This window comes from Dromiciops gliroides, chromosome 5 (assembly GCF_019393635.1).
Source record: "Dromiciops gliroides isolate mDroGli1 chromosome 5, mDroGli1.pri, whole genome shotgun sequence".
NCBI lineage: Eukaryota > Metazoa > Chordata > Mammalia > Microbiotheria > Microbiotheriidae > Dromiciops > Dromiciops gliroides.
Window position 1 is genome coordinate 50,834,755 of NC_057865.1, and position 18,399 is coordinate 50,853,153.

General features: G+C 36.8%; 1 protein-coding gene across 1 annotated transcript in view; it reads right to left on the minus strand.

Annotated features, from left to right (window-relative positions):
* ZNF804B (zinc finger protein 804B) overlaps positions 1–18,399 on the minus strand; it is a 576,688-nt gene that overhangs the window by 126,567 nt on the left and 431,722 nt on the right. The gene's annotated exons all lie outside the window — the stretch shown is intronic.

Here is an 18,399-nt window from a genome sequence, read left to right on the forward strand (position 1 = left end):
TGTGTGTGTGTGTGTGTGTGTGTGTGTGTGTGTGTGTGTGTGTGTGTGTGTGTGTGTGTGTGTGTGTGTGTAGCTCCTGGTCCTAGGAATAAAGGATACATTTCAGGAGGCTTTCAAAGAGTGGTGGAATTGGAGTCAGTCAGAGTGCCCAGCTCATGTGAAGTGATTAATAGTTAATAAATGTTGGTTGACCTGACTTGAGAGGACCTGCTTCCAACCTCTAGTTCTATCATTTTGCTACTTATGTGACCTTTCACAATGTCACCGTGTCACTTTTCTAAGTGAGCTTCCTCATCTGTAAAATGAAGCTTGATTGGATGACCTCTTAGGTTCCTTCAAACTCTAAATCTAAGATCTTATGAGTTCAAGTAGATAATATGATAGAATTTGATGGAAAAATCGCCCTGGGCTAAGTAAAAGTTAGATCAGGATAGTATAGAATTCTATTTTCCAAGCTTAGCACCATATTTGTCACTTTTCAGGTCCAAGAATGGAAATGACCAAAAAAACCAAAATTCTCTAAGAAGTACTGCTTACTCTCCAAGTTACTGGATCTAGGAAGTTTCAGTAATAGCAGTAATAATAAGCATAGCTAAAAGACATAAGCATAGCTAAGCCAGGAGTAGTAACAACAAGCAGAGTTAGTTTTGAATCTCACTTCATTTTCATTACATCCTCATTATCAGGTACTTATTATTATAGGTATAATGAAAAAACTGAGACAGAGAGAGGTTCGGTGATTTGCCTAGAGTTACACAGCAAGTAAGTATATGAAGTAGGACTTGAGCCTCTCCTGCCCCCAAGAACAGCCCTTTATTATTGTACTTAGAAACCTCTAGTTTAGGTAGACAGATAGGTAGATAGGTAGGTAGGTAGGTAGGTAGATAGATAGATAGATGATAGAATATATATATATATATATATATATATGTATATATATATATAAACTCTAGTTATATATATATACATATACATTATTTATATATATGTAAAACATAGGCATATATAGGACATATATATCATAACAAACTAATGTGTCAGTAAGGATTTATGAAGTACCTACTGTGGATGATGTTACAAATACAAAAGTAAGACAGTTCCTGTGAGAAATGGTGATGGTTTGATACATGGTAGAATCTTCTCAGAATAACTTGATACATCAGGAGATCTTCCCAAGGAAAGCATACCCATATAGAGTACAACAGATGATACTAAATAGTATTGTCTGATAGTGAATTACGTCAAACCAGGAAAGAGAAAAGTAAGTTCTTCAGGGCTAGGGATAAAAACCAGTTTGAGCTGGCTCTTGCTGGTATCCTAGAGAAAGCAGGTAAAAGGTTGACTCTGGTCTCTACTGTGCTTGCTTAAGAGACTTATTAATATTAATTTCTCCTCCCCTGTCTAAAATCTCCACCCCATTTTTGATTAGGTATGGAAGGGGTAACCTATCAAGAAGAATTTAGCTAGAAGTCTTCCGGAAAGATTGTGAACCTGTGCCTAGCAACCTATGGTGGCTCAGGGGAGGGATTGATGGAAGCAGGATGTAGGATATATAAAAGGTGCTTGCTTTCAGCATTTGCACTCACTTATTGCTTTTCTTTCTGTGTGCCCATTCTCAGGAGAATGAAATAAAAGCTTTTTGTTATATCAAAGCTGCCTCTGAAAGAACTTATTTTGAGGTGGTCTGCATCTGTTTCTCACAGTTCCTAAACTCAAGAAACTTATATTCTACTCCAAACAAATTATATTGGAATGAAAAAATAATTTATCACACACTCCAAATTGCTTGACAAACAGCAATGGATTGCTCATGGTTAATGATTTACCATTCTTGGTGAATAGAACCCCAAACAAAAATGGATCCTATGCATTTGATTACATTCTGATTTTTATTACATGCATCGAATAATCCTAGATCAGAAGCCCAAATGAAGAAAGGGAAAGCTTCTTGCTCCATTTTCTGTCCCTATCAACTAACAATAGTGCCTTAAATGCAGGAATATTTACATGAACACCTGCTGAAATATTATTAAAGGCGAGTTAGAGACCTCCAGGATTACATGTCAAGAACTGGGAACTGTAACTCCTACCTCTTTCAGCATCCACACAATTGATGTTTGATTCAGGAAAGGAGAAGACTAAAGGAGAAACAAGGAAAACAAAATAGACTGAGCCTTTTACCATTTGATAAATGTTTTTTTTTCCTTGTTATCAGGGCCTCTTACATCTCCTGTCTGCTCATATAAGATACTGACACTCTCCAAATCCATCTGAACAAAATGGTCAGGATGTAAAGCATTTAATTTTATAGGCCGGGGATAGTCAGAAGATTAGATTTTTTCAGATTTTGGCCCTGTTGATACCACAAAGGTTTTGAGGGTTCCATGTCGCATCATTTCTAGAGATGCTCTGCTTTTATCTTTCTCTGTTATGTACTACATTGCCTTCTATCCAAATCTAACTGTAAACCTTCCTCAAAGATCTGGGGACTAAAGCCCTAAATGTTGCTTTTCATGGATCAAAATTTTATTTCACAAGAGTCCTTTTAACTTTTTGGAAGCATAGCTAAAGCAATGAAGGCACCATTAACAGGATACTTTAAGATTATTTCCCAAGGTGGCACCATTGATAGGGATACAACACCCCATCCCCTACTATTGTTCATTTTATTAACACAAGATAATAGGATGTGGATTGACATCACTAAATTTGAGTCCTTGCAGGGGAAGAAGAAAAAGAAAAGAAGAAGAAAAGCATAAAGAAAAAAATTCCAAAGGATTTGTCTTAGAATAGCAGGCACCAGAATTACATATTTTAGGGCTGAATTAAAAGATCTAGAGTAAATATCAGTAAAAGTCTCTTTTAAAAGGCTGGTTATAAAGCCAGTGTCCTCATCTGTAAAATGTAGGTATTAGAATGGTGGCATATTAAAGAGAATGTGCTGAATTTGGAATGTAGAAGTTCTGGATTTGAATCCTGCCTCAGATACTTCTTCACTAGTGAGTGTAACTGTGACTTTGGGCAAGTCAATGAACTCATCTAAGCCTCATCTATAAAATGACAGGGTTGGTCCCTTCCAGCTTTAAATTTACGATCCTGTGATCCTTTAACTAGATGATCTCAAAGGTGCCTACTTTCCTGATGGATCACTGAACTTTTTTAAACTATCTAATCTACCCTGGAATTACTACCATTTAGAAGACAAAGTAAGGGGAAACTGGGGTAAGTGTAAATAGCAATATCTCTTAAGGACAGTGTATTAGAGAGAAGTAGAGTGTATTCAGGTAAATCAGTGTGTTTATTTGAGAATGTTTGTAAAAATCACTTTGTGTGAAGGCTCCAGCCTTAGTTGAGTAAACTGACAGGTCCATCGAGATTTGGTGTGAGTGTGTTTGTGGCAGAAGTTTGGGATATGCTCTATGTCCTAGTTTCTTCAACCCCCTCACAATGGAGTTATATCAATATTGGGTAACTGTGTTAATTCCATTCCCCCTTAAACTTATTTTTTTCTAGTTCTACTGATCCTAGAAAGCAAAAGTAGGAATAATAACTAGAATTAAAGCAAGGGAGATTAGGCAAATGAGGCAAAGTCAGTGGGGGTATTTAAGAGAAAGTCCACTAAATTAGGTGGCTCATGGGTGGGAGGGTCCTTAAGATCCCTTCAGGGGTCGCCAAACTGTGAGATTAAAATTGGATATTAGATCATAAATCTACCCTATTTAACCTTTCCCTTAATTTATCTCCCAGACTAGTAAATGGAAGAAGCTCCTGGTTTTCTAGATAGAGCTTTTATTGTATGGTAGTCACAAAGTGATGTTGATTAGAAGGATAGGAAAGTAGAAATACAATACAAATCGTCTTAAGTCTAGGCTTAGTCTATATTCCGTATAAAACTCACCAAAAGTGGAAGGCTACCTTTGGGGCAAGAGACCGAGTCAAGCACATGCTGTTAACCGAGAGCCGAGCCGAGTCAAACTCCAGTCCCGTCTGTCTGTGCAGCGCAGCCAGGAGACCAGCGGAGCAGGAAAAAAGGCCCCACTTCCGTTCTCTCCTTTCCTTCCGCACCCCGGAAGTCGAGTGCTCAGCAGGCAATCTGGCGTGCGTTGCAGGTGGACTGGTGTGCGTAGCTCATGCTGTTGGTCTCCTCCCCAAAAGGGTGGTCCTAAAAATAACTGGCATCTCTCCATTATCTAACCGACTGTTAAAACTTTTTACCACAAGGTATAAGTATGTTGTAGAAGGGATTCTTGTACAAGTATGGATTAAACAGAATGGTGAGAGCGAGAGAGAGCAAGAGCAAGAAGGGGGGGGGGGCGCAGCCAGGCAGTTCATGGTTCTAACTTAGTTCATTTCTGTGTGAGAAGATAGAATAAGTAAAAACTTGGGAAAGGAGAAACCTTGCTATGGTGTTTGAACTACTCCAATCCCACTTCAGTGAGAAATCCACTAGAAATATGGACATACTTTGTAAGCTAACTAACTTCTCCCCCCCCTCCCCCCGCTTCTCTCTCTCCCCCTTCAGCCATCTCTCTCCCTGTCTCTCCCCATCTCTCTTAAAGGATGGGTAGGAAATGGATGGGAAATCATTCCAGGCATAAGGAACAAAGTCATAGGGTACAGTCACAGGCAGTGAGCAGTCTCTCCCTTTGGCTTGGGTATACAGTACATGAAGAGGACTTTCAGGATACAGATATATTTGGAACAGCTCTGTGGGACAATGCAGGAAGATAATTATTCCACGGTGATTAATGAAACCTTTTCAAAACTATAGAAAACAACACTTGAAGTGTGGTAATTTTCTGACATCAAAGAAGACTTATCAAGTGATTTTATTCATTATTATCAGATTGGGATAAAATGGTGTGTGTCATTATATCTTTCTAAGTGACACCGTGTTCATCTTAGCCCTGTTTTAGGACATGTTCTGCAGTTCCAATATGAAAAATGATACCTAAAAACAATGAAAAGTCTTCACTATTTTGGATGAAAAGTGACGGTGCCATGAGAGCCGAATCACTAATTAGCTTGGCAGATCTTGACATTTCCCTTTTATTAACTAGGACATATTAATTTGTGCTTCAGGATTCAAGCTTTTGAGTTCAAGAGATTTCAAAGTTGTATGGGCACTACTTATGTCTACTCAATTTAGCTCTTCCCCTTCTATATGAACAACCACCCCTGCTGGGTCCATCAGACAGGAAAGTTTCTCGTTGACATCATTGGAAGATCTCTCCCCTCCTTCTCCTTCCCCCTTCTTGGTGTTGTTTAACTGTCCTTGGCAATTCATAATTATCAACTGACACTGAACTGCTTTCTAGAGGAATGTCACTCCTCTCCCACTGGGATTCTGACAGAACTATTAATGACCTAGTGGTCTCAAGAAAGTGGACAAAAATAAACCATGTGGCTTGGATGAAGTGGCAACAATCTGATATTACAGAGCCTCCTTGAGTGTAGGCTGACTAGTCACTTGAAAAGAAGAGCACATTAACATCTGGCACAGAACTTTAAAAAAATTTTTTTAATCTTCTTTTCTTTTCTTTTTAGTGAGGGAATTGGGGTTAAGTGACTTGCCCAGGGTCACACAACTAGTAAGTGTCAAGTGTCTGAGGCCGGATTTGAACTCAGGTCCTCCTGACTCCTGGGCCGGTGCTCTATCCATTGCGCCACCTAGCTGCCCCTGGCACAGAACTTTTAATGAAGAAACTTTCCCATTGCTTCAACTTCTTAAGAATAGACCTAGATCCTGCCAAGAAGAAACTTGATAAAAAACCTAACTAGACCATGTTTCATAGATGTGGCTTATTGATGCTCTTTATGCTAGATAGAGAGAAGAGTGGAAGCAAAGATCCTCTGGTGGGCAGAAGAGAATACACTAATTGCTTCTCTCTCCTCCCTACTTTCCCCTTTCTTTTTTTCTCCATCCTCTCTCCTCCCTCTTCTTGCCTTAGAGTTAAAAGCCTAGTCTTATACACAGACACACAGACATATACCGACACATGCACACACACACACACACACACACACACACACATATATATACACACATACATAAATATATATATTTATATATTTTGTGGGCCCAGGAGAAGCAATTTAATTTCATCCATTTTTTAAGGCATGCTTATGTGTCATATTTTTAGAGTTATTATTATGAGTTTTCATTTCAATTTATAGGAATGGGATTCTAAGTTTATACTGAGCTAGAATTTTCCCAAAACTCCATGTGCTTACTAGTCCTCATCAAATATCTCTCCCCATCCTGAACACACATTTTGTTTATGCAATCTGGTTCAGGTTTCCAAGTAGTTTTATTATATTTATTTATGGACTTTCTTTTCTTTCTTTTTTTCTCTTTCTTTCTTTCCTTCTTTTTCTTGGGGGAGACAATGAGGGTTAAGTGACTTGCCCAGGGTCACACAGCTAGTAAGTGTCAAGTGTCTGAGATCAGATCTGAACTTAGTTCCTCATCCAGGGTGGTGCTTTATCCACTGTGCCACCTGGCTGCCCTTTGATATTTTTTTCAAACAAACTCACAATTACCCCTCCATCCCCACAATGTACACAGCAAAGCACGAACACAATACACAAGATATAATAGAAGTTTTCCTTTTCTTAAAAAAAAAAAGGTCGGATATACTTCAAGAAGTTACTAATAAAGTTGTCCACTGTATCTGACTTCTTTTGCTGACCTTTAAAACTGTCTTATTGTTTATGGCTGTGGTCAGTGTGCATATCAGTCTTTTGATTCTACCTTTTCACTCTACATTGCTTCTTGCAAGATAACTCATGTTTCCTTAAATTCTTTGTATTCTATTACAAACATCAAAACGAACCGGCAATCTCTTGTAGAATAAAGAAAGCAAGACTAGGGAAACAATTTTTAAAATATCAACATTTAAAAGAAAAACTTTGAAAGATTTAAGAACTCTGACAAACACAATGACCAATCATGATTCCAGAATACTCATGATGAAACACGCTGCTCTCCTCCTGAGCAGTGATAGATTCAAGCTGCAGATTAAGACATAATTTTTTGACATGACTAATATATGAATTTGTTTTGCTTGACAATGCATATTTGTTACAAGAGTTTTGTTTTTCTTTCTTTTTAAAGGGGAGGGAGAAAAAATAAATTTTTGTTGACTGGGGAAAAATAACTAAAAAATAAACAGATTTGGAATTTTTCTTAGATAATTCTAAATTGTTTTCTAAAATTGTGGGGCAAATTCATAGCTGTATTAGCTATGAATCATTGTTTTTATTTCCTATTTTCCAGTTAATATCTATAGATTTTTTTCACCTTTCACCCTCTTTGCCAATGTCAAGATTTTACTTCAGGTTTGTTATACTTTGCATTTATCAGACTACTAATAATTTTGAGCACTTTTCCACATAGTTGTAGACATTTGGCATTTTTTTCTCTTGAAAACCATTCATATCAATTTATTCCTTTTCTTTTGGAGAATGTTAATTATATAGATTGGTGTAAATTTATTGTATATTTTAGAAATCATACTTAAGTCAGAAATGATTAATGAAATCAATTTTCCTTCTCCATATATTTTATTCTTATTCTAGCTGCACTGGGTTTATTTGTGTAAAATATGTTGTTATATAATCAAATATGCCTATTCCTATTTGTGTTTATATTTCAATTTTCCCCCTATTCATTATTGAGAAAAATATAGCATTTCATTCTCTTCTAATTTTATAGTGCCTCCATTTCTATTTAAATAATTCAGAATTTATTTGGTTTTTAGTATTCAATACTGAACTAAGCCTATTTTACACCAACCCAATACCCCATTTTACTAATAAAATAATTCTTATTAAATAAGGATTTCATTCCTGTGTACATTGTGTTCTTTGGTTTATTGAAGTAAAGACTATGGTGTGTCTTGCCTTCAAAGTCTTATTTATCTAATCATGTGTTCCACTTAACAGCTTTTAAAAAAATGTATTTTATTCTGTATCAAAGTGTGTTAATGTTAATGATTACTGCTTTATAATATAATAAGATTTGGTATTGCCAAACTGTGCTTATTCACCCTACGTCCCCCTGCCCAACTATTCTTGATAGTATAGTCCTCTGTTCAACATTCAAATTGTATCTCTAAATAATTGTGTTATTTGTCTTCTTCTGAAGCATCTACTTGGTCAATGATTGAAATAGCACTAAATATCTAAATTAATTTGGTTATTATCATTTCTATAACAAAGGAATAGCCCATTCATGAAATATTGAATCTATTCAAGTTTTTGGTTTTCCCTTATTTCTTTGCGGGGGGAGGGGTTGTAGTAGTAGCAATAATGCTAATATTTTAGGAGTAACAGCAAACATTTATATAAGCACCTACTATGTGCCAAGCATCATGTTAAGCATTTTACAGATATTATTTTATCCTAACAACAACTCTGTGAAGGTGCTATTATTATCCTCATTCTACAGATGAGGAAATTGAGGCAAACAAATGTTAAGGAAATGGCCTAATGTCACATGACTGATTAGGGCTTAAGACTTGATATGGACTTGGGTCTTCTTGATTCCAAATCAAACATTATCCATTGTATCACCCAAATGTTTATATAAGGTTTCTTTTTGCCTTGAGAGGATAACCTCCAAATATTTATCCACTTTCTTGCTAATTAATAGGCATTTTCCTTTTTTCATTCTTTATGGCTTTTACTAATACTATACAGAAATTCTAATGATTTTTGTAGAATTAGACTTTGTGAAGCTATTTAAAACTATGGGTTAAATAGAGTTTTGTGAGCTTGTTCCAAACTTGAATGTCATTTATAACATTGTTTCCACAGGAAAATATTTTCTGAATCCTAATCAAATGATTTGCAAACGAACTTCACACATTGGGATTGTCTATAGATGGAGAATAAGGAAATGTGATAAGTTGTTGAGGTGAGAAAAGCATACATCTCTATCTACTGCAAGTATTTTTTTTAAATCATGGATATAGCACGCAAAAAGCAAGATCAAATTTTGGTTAAACTCGATAATTGCTGAGCATAAATGGATAATATTCATTAGACTAAATGTTACACTGGAAACACCCAATAGGAACATTTATTTATTAGTGATTACAGAAAGAGGGAAAGTAGTTCTTGTGCATATTAACTTTAATAATGTTTTATTCAGGCATGCTCAAAGTTCTTATCAGCTTCTAATTATCAATAAGAAAGATGGCTTAGGTCACAGTAAGGGAACAAATGTGCTTATCTAATAAGTCAAGAAATTCCTTCTGACATAATATATATAATGTAAAATGACATGTCACTTGTGGTTGGAGCAATATCAAATAAAACTGAAATGTTCCCACTATGTAGGCCAAGATCATTTTTTTCCTAAAAAGGCAATGAAGACAAACTCCAATTTTAATCGGTCCAGAAGCCTAATCTCTACCCATTTATATAGCTTCTGATTCATCAAAGTTATAAAAAGACAGATACTGAAGGAGTTGACCCCCAGGCTTGACAGATGCCGAGATGACATGTGAGTCAGCATAGTTAAGTCAATACACTTGACTGGGTAAATCTATTTGCCTCCACAGAGGTGAGAGAGGAGCTACATCCAACTGAACCAACATGATATCTTTGCTTAATATCCTTTATATGCTACTGTTAAGTAAAAATACTTTTATGAAATGTTAAATGTTTTGCAAAAGTGTTATTTTGTTCCAATTGAGGAATCGAGCCACCAACAGACTGGCTTAACTAAGGCCTTCTCCAGAAAACCAATGATAGATTAACTCATTGAGTCATTGGAAAATGACATAGAAAACATTAAAAATTAGTATTAGCAAAGTAATCACAATACATTTTATTTAGACCACTCTTTCTAATTTATTTAAATCTTTCATGAACTGTTTCTTAGGACCATAGATTTAATCTAGAAGGGATTCTATAATGGATTCACACAAAGCTAAGAGGTAATGAGTGCAGGAATTATTATATTAATTTGAACAAGGAGGAGGAATCCAAAGTTCAAAGAAGTTAACTTCAAAAGGGTTAAGTCACTTGACAAAGTCATATTTCCATTCAATGTCAGACCCAAGACTCTACTTTGACCCCAAAAGTCTTCTTCCACTATGGTTTTTTACCACACCATGAAGCCTGCAACTAGAAATTAAAGTAGTATAATGGAAAAAGTACTGGATTTGACGTTAAAGGACCTGGCTTTAGATCCTGCCCTTCCCACTTAGCCATTTGAACTTGAGCAAGTCACTCCAATTCTCTGACTCAGATTCTTCCTCTATAGGATGAGTGATTGGATTAGATATGTTCTCTTTATGTTCTTTCTATGTCTTCATTAGTCAGTCATCCTCTTCATGAAGTATACTGATGTTCCTCAAAGCTCTGTCTTATCTCCCAAAAGAGAAAAAGATCTATTTGTGAAAAAAAAAATATTTATAGCTGCTCTTTTTGTGGTGGCTATGAATTTGAAATAAAGGAATGCCCATCAATTGGGGAATGGCTAAAAAAGCCGTGGTATATGATAGTGATGGAATATTATTGTGCTATAAGAAATGATAAGCAGGATGATTTCAGAAAGGCCTGGAAAGACTTGTATGAACTGATGTATAGTGAAAAAAAGCAGAACCAAGAGAACATTGTGCACAGAGACAGCAATGTTGTTTGATGAAAAACTGAGAAATACTTAATTTATTCTCAACAATATAATGATCCAAGACAATCTGAAAAGACTAATGATGAAACATAATATCCACCTCCAAAAAAGAACTGATATTGATGGAACACAGACTGAAGCATGCTATTTTTCACTTTCTTTCATTTTTTTCTTTTATGCATGGTTTATACATAAAATTATTATTATTATAATGTTTTACATAATCATACATGTATAACCTATGTCTGATTGCTTACCACTTCAGGTAGGGTTGGGGGGAAGGAGAGAAGGAGGGATTAAAATTGGAGCCTAAAACTATAAATAAAAATGTTTATTACTTCAAAACAAATAAGTAAACAATTAAATAAACAGTTAAATAAATAAATACATTTAAGAGTAGGGTCAAAACCACCCTATCTTTACCTTTATACTTTTTTTTTTTTGGTGAGGCATTTGGGGTTAGGTTACTTGCCCAGGGTCACACAGCTAGCAAGTGTCCTCCTGAATCCAGGGCCAGTGCTCTATCCACTGTGCCACTTAGCTGTCAAATGGGTGGGGGGGAATGAGGAAAGCTCTTTTTTATTGCTCTTGTCTTCAATCTTTACATTTTTTTCTCTTCAGTAATCTCATTTACTCCTATGGCTTCAACTTTTATGCAAATAACTCCCAAGTCTGTATCTCTGGGCCCTACATTTTCTGAGTAGCAGATCCACTTCCAGGACACCTTTCACTTTTTATTTCTTACCAGAACCTTAAAGTCAATATGCTACAATATGAAATTATTATCTCATTCCCTAAACCTGCCCCTATTGGACACCGCTGCTTCTGTGGCATTGCCATTCGTCTAGACTTCCATGATAACAACCCTGATGTTATTTTTGATTCTTGCATCTTCCTTATGGAAAACATCTAATTAATTTCCAAGTTCTGCTAATTCAACCTCATTAGCCTATTTCAAATTGTGAGGAAAATCACTCCTATAATAATTTTCTGGAGCTCAGCAGTGGTGATGTGTCAAAGGCTCATTTATTGTCATTCTCGAGAGAATGGGTCACCCTTGTGTACAGCTGGTAGAGTGACCAAAAATTACCCATCTTTGCCAGTCATTCACTCCAAGATCCAGCTAAACAGGCCACCTTCCTGTTCCTGATGAATACGACTTCATCTCTTATCTTCTTGTATTTAAATGTGGCTCTCTCACAGTCATGCCTCTCCTCCTCCCTTCTACCTCTTACAATTCCTGCTTTTCTTCAAGGGTCAGCTCAAATACCACTTGAAACACATAAAGCACTTCCTGATTCCCCAGCTTCTAGAGCCTTTTCCCCCAATTCACCCAGATATGTCCCTGCTATCTTTCATGTCTAGACTGTAAACTCCTTGAAGGCAGAGACTATTCCATGCCTGTCTTTGTGGCACAGTGCCTGACAAGAAATAGGTGTGCATCTAGGTGGCACAGTGGATAAAGCACCAGCCGTGGATTCAGGAAGACCTGAGTTCAAATCTGACCTCAGACTAGCTGTGTGACCCTGGGCAAGTCACTTAACCCCAATTGCCTCACCAAAACAAATAAACAAACAAAAAACAAAACAAAATTAGATGAGAAGTCAACAGTTGCTAATGAAGCTGCCAAAGGGGCCTTGTCTTCATTGTTTCCAATATCAGTTATAATATCCAAAGTCCAAAATATGGGGTTCTCCCTCACTGGATCTTGACCTTTTTATTTAATTACTTCTTTAAAGAATAGATCAGCATCCAACTAGAAAAGATTCTACTTTATTTTAACTGGTTTCTGGGTGTTTAGGCTTAATTTCCTTTCCCTTCAATATGTGTAGCTCAAAGTTCTCTAAGGAGGTGTAGTTTCCATATATTGATTCAGATCATATTATTCAATCACACTTCTATTCTCCTTTATCTTAATAAAAGCTAAGTAATGAGCCAGAGTCTCTTCGACCCTTCACTGTAGGCTGGGTACTGAAGCAGTAAGTCATTGAATAAATGCCTAAAGGCCAAAGAAAGTTAAAAGGATTTCCCAAGGTGCCTACCAAATTGTCCGGAAATAGCTTTTTCCACAATGAGCTTCAGCAGAACTCAACAGCCTCGAATCTACAAACTCATCAAAAGTCTCTCTTTGGAAAAGACCTATTTGTACAAAAATATTGATAGCAGTTCTTTTTGTGGAGACTAAGAATTGGAAATCAAAAGAATGCCCATCAATTAGGGAATGGCTGAATAAGCTGTGGCATATGATTGTGATGGAATATTATTGTGTTATAAGAAATGAGAAACAGGATGATTTCAGAAAGGCCTGGAAAGACTTACATAAACTTATGTATAGCAAAGTGAACAGAATCAGGATAATGTTGTGCATGGTGACAGCAATATTGTTTGATGAAGAACTGTGAGTGACTTAACTATTCTTAGCAATAAAATGATCCGAGACAATCCCAAAGAACTAATGATGAAGCATACTCTCCACCTCCAAAGAAAGAACGGATATTCATTGAACACAGACTGAAGCATACAATTTTTCATTGACTTTCTTTTTTTTTATTCATATCTTCTTATACAAAATGACTAAAAGGATAATGTTTTACATAATTGCATATGTATGACCTATACCTGATTGCTTACTGCCTCAGGGAAGGGGGAGAAAGGGAGGAAAGGAAGGATAAGATTTGGAACTCAAAACTTTAAATAAAAATGTTTATTATTATTTAAAAAAAAACACCTGTCTCTTTGTTCTTTCTATGCTTTCTCAACATACCTTTATTAGAGTCCATTTCAATTCCCAATTCTATCCCTTAAATATTAGAGTCATCCTGGGTGGTGCTGGTAATAGAAAATCATAGACTTAACTAGAAAGTGCTTTGGATGTCATTTAATTAAACCCCATAATTTCACAGATGAAGTGATCGAGGCCAGAAGTTAAGTGACTTGTCTAAGTTCATATTGTTGTTACAGACAGAACCAGATCCACAAGCCCAGTCTCCTGGTGCTCTTTCACAGATGTGATACTACATCCCCTATGTTACTAATAGCAAATAAAATCACAGAGCTAGGTTAATGTTTGCTTTTCTTTTAAAATTTATATCAGTGTCTATTTTTTATAAACTTCATTTCCAAATATATTCCTTCTAACCCCTCATCCAGAAAGCTATCTCTTTTAATGAAGAAATTAAGAGAGAAGGGAAAAAAACATAATTCCATAAAACTAACCAACAAATGAGAAGTAAATGTTTTTAAGGGGAGAATTTCCCTGGGGCTAAGTAGATGTTCAAGATAATAATTTTAATTTTTCATGATAGATTATGCATATGGCTTTTACCATATGCATATGGTTTATGAATGGAAAGATTAAAGCTTGAGATTTTCCTTGAATTTCAGCAATGAGTAACTTACCCTGCCATCTCTATAAGGTATTTTCCTATTTATCTGTCCTCTTTAACTGCCACATTATTGAAAGTAATCTTCATACCTCCAAACTCACCATCAACCCAAACTCTCTGAAATGCCTTTTCCCAAGGACATTAATAAAGTCTTAGGTGCTACATACTATGGCCTTTTCTTAGTTCTCATCCTCTTTGACCTCTCCACAGTATTCAGAAAACAAACAAACAAAAACATTTTTGCAGGATACTCTCTGTACCCTTGGTTTCTTTCACACTGTACTCTCTTAATTCCCCTCTTTATCCGTTTCCTCATTTTTATGTCTTTTTCTTTCGTTCTTCCTTTTCCTTCTTTCTTTCTTTCCTTCTTTCCTTCCTTCCTTCCTTCTTTCTCTTTCTTTCTTTCTTTCTTTCTTTCTTTCTTTCTTTCTTTCTTTCTTTCTTTCTTTCTTTCCTTCCTTCCTTCCTTCTTTCCTTCCTTCCTTCCTTCTTTCCTTCCTTCCTTCCTTCCTTCCTTCCTTCCTTCCTTCCTTCCTTCCTTCCTTCCTTCCTTCCTTCCTTCCTTCCTTCCTTCCTTCCTTCCTTCCTTCCTTCCTTCCTTCCTTTCTGGTGAGGCAATTGGGGTTAAGTGACTTGCCCAGGGTCACAAGGCTAATAAGTGTTAAGTGTCTGAGGCCAGATTTGAACTCAGGTCCTCCTGACTCCAGGGCTGGTGCTCTATCTACTTCACCACCTAGCTGCCCCTTCTTTTACTTACTTATTCATCCATTTCCTTACCCCTTAGAATGGCTGTTACCCAGGCATCTGCTCTGGGTTTTCTTTTCTCTATATATATGTTCCTTTCTCTTTAATTTCTACATATAATCTCTTAGAGACATCATCAGCTCCTACAATTTAAGTAATAATCTATATAAAGATAGTCCCCAAATCCCCATGTCCAACTCTTATCTTTTGCATGAAGTCTTCATGTATGACTATCTGCCAATTGGAAATCTCTTCCTCATCTTAAACTAAATCTGTCCAAAACAGATCTCTTTGTCTCCCAACTAGATTATTCCAATACTTCTATTGAGAATACTGACATCCTCCTATTCACCCAGATGCACACCTCATATCCGACATTGATTCTTCCCTATCCTTTACTACTATATACAATTAATTCCCATTTTCTGTGAATTCTACTTGCACAAGTCTGATACTCTATTCATATGGTCACAACTTTAGGAAAGCCTCTTAATGCCTCTTACTTAGATTGCCATAATAGCCTTTTAACTGATCTTTTCACTTTTAGTATCTCCACTGTCCAATCTATTTCTTAATAGCTGTCAGAAAAATTTTTCTAAAGCAGAGGTCTGACTATATCAATGGCTCCATTTTCCTATAGGATGATATTAAACTCCTTAGCATAGCATAAATTCACATTTTCCAACTTCAATTGGACCCTCACTAGAGCAAAGTGGTCTATTTATTCCTTCCTAATTGAGTCTCTATATCATTTTTCCCTTGGTATCTATTCTGAATCTTCTTTTCTTCTGAATTCCGAATCTTCTCAAATTGAGCCTTCTGCTTCTCTCCCCTGATCTCTCTTACTCTCTCACTGCTACTTGAGTTTACTGAAAAATGGAGATCATTGAATAAGAGCCCCCTCTTGACTCCTATTCACCACAAAATCTAATCCCAACCCCCTTTACACATCATCCCCCCCCCCCAAATGGAACTTCTACTCATGAACAATCCCTCTACACATGAGCTCCGTCCCAACCCCTCCTGTCTTTTCCAGCATAATGCAACCCTAATTATCCCCCTGTTCAAATCTTCAACCATTCCTTCTTTTTATACTGTCTCCTCCATCTGTAGAAAAAAAAATCTTTACTAGATCTTCCCATTCCCTCACACTACTATTTTCTATTTCTCCTCCCTTACTCATCTAATTCTCTTTAAAAGCTGCCTCCATTTTCATCTCTTCTCTCCCATTTGTCAGTCTGGATCCCAACCTCAGCACTCATCTTAACATGTTCCCTCAAAGATACTAACAATCTCTTAATTGCCAAATTTGAAGTCTTTTCTCGGGTTTCATACTTCTCACCCTATCTGCTACAAATGGCACAGTTAGTCACCTTACCTACTTAGACAGTTCCTCCTGTCTCAATGTTCTTCATAATACTTTCCCTAGGTTCTCCTGCTCGCTCGCTTGCTCTCTCTCTCTCTCTCTCTCTGACTGCTCTTCCTCCATGCCCTTAATTATTATAATCCATACCACTCCCTCTAACTGTGGTATAAAACAAGGTTCTGTACTAGACTTTCTTGTCTCTCTATAGTCTCTCTTGTCAATATCATTAGATCTCATAGATGTAATTATCATTCCTATACAGATGACTCAGACTCCAGGCTCTACCCTGAGCTTAGATCCTGCATTGCCTCTTGGATATTTCAAAATGGATGTCTGAAAGACATCTTAAACTTAATATGTCCAAAACTCAACTCAACTTTCCCCTTCCAAATTTCAGGACTCTTACATTTGTAAACTACACATTATTCTTGACTCTTTACTCTCCTCACTCTATATATCCAAACTATTGGCAATCTTGTAATTTCTACCTTCCCAATTGCCTTTCTTTCCTTATACAGTCCCTCATCATCTCTTGCCTGGATTATTGTAAGAACCCCTGACTGATTTCCCTGTTTCAAGCCTCTGACCTATCCATTTATCCTACACATTACTGCCAAAGTGATCTTCCTCAGCTAAAACGATGCCCCATCTCCTCTCTATTTGCCAGTGGTCCCCCATTCCTGGAATAATATCCACCCTCCTCACATATGCACAAACAGAATTCCTTTCCTTCAACATGCAACTCATGCAACCTTCTATGAGAAACCTTTCCTGATCCCCTCTATTGTTAGTGCCCTATCTCCTAAACTCCTTGTATTTGACTCATTTGTATTGATTCTCATCATATTTATTCTGTATATATGCATAAAGGTACTTATCTTCTCCATCAGAATGTAAATGGCCTTTTGAATGCAGATTGCTTTACTCCTTGTATTTGTATCTCTAGCACCTAGCACTGTGTGTGGCACACAGTAGACACTTAATATTTACAGCCTGGGTACTGTCTTTTTCCTATTACTTCATCCCTCCCCTTTTCACATACTCTACATTTCAACCAAAACAAATGACCAGTTGGATTCCTCCTCTTTCCAAAATTACAATGTAGGATGCCTCTTCTATTCTAACTCTTAAAATCATTATGTTCTGTCACAGCTACTTCACAGAATCACAGAATTTTAGAGTTGGGAAGGACCTCAGTAGCCTACTAGTTCAACTCCAAATGGGAAAATAATTCCCATTATAATATATCCAAATAATCATCTGGCCTTAGTTTTAAGACTTTCAAAGAGTGGAAACTAACTCTCTCCTCCCACCTCCCTCCAGCAGGAGGCCTTTCCGCGTTCCTTCTTTCCCACCCACCCCCAACTCATCTCAGGGTGCCTCACCTTTCAAAATCACTAACATCTACTCTGTGTACATCCATTCTGTACAGTTGTTGCATCGTAGACTTTCTCATTCAAATGTAGCCCCTTGAGGACAGGGATGCATGTTTTATTTTGTTTTGTTTTTCTTTTTTTTAGGGTGTGTGGGTATCCTCAAGACTTAACACAAGGCCTAGTATATAGTAAGTTCTTAATAAATACTTGTTGCATAATTGACTGACCTCTAAGGGCAATCCATTCTAATGATGTATAGTTCTAATTTTTAGGATGCTTTTAAATTTGTCTCTTTCCTACTTCCCCCCATTATTCTTAATTCTGCCCCCAGAGCCAAGCACAAAATATCTTAATCCCTCTCCCATGTGATTGTCCCTTATATAGTTAAAGACAAATATCATGTCTCCCTAAGTCCTCTTTTCTCCAAGGTAAATATCTCTTGTTCTTTCAATTGATTCTTATCTGGCAATAATCTGTGGAACTTCACCATCATAGCTGCCTTCCTCTGAGAACTCTCTATCTTATTAATGTTTTCCCCAAATATGCCACCTACATATCAACACAGTGGTTTAGATGTGATTTGAGCAGGGCAGCATTTTACACATATTTTCTCTTTTGATAATACATCATCACTTCTCATTGGGGAAGGAAATGGCAAAACACTCTAGTACCTTTGCTGAGAAAATCCCAAATGGGGTCAACAAAGAGTCAAACGAAGCTGAAAATTGGCTGACCGACAACATCATAACTTGACATCAATCCTCCAGCAGTCTTCCAAATGTGCCAATCCAACTCGGAGACTGCATGTGCTCTCTCTCACTTCTGCTGACCAGCTCATTTCCTTTTGTTACTGGTTAGCGGCTCTTTGTCTTGTTTTAACAT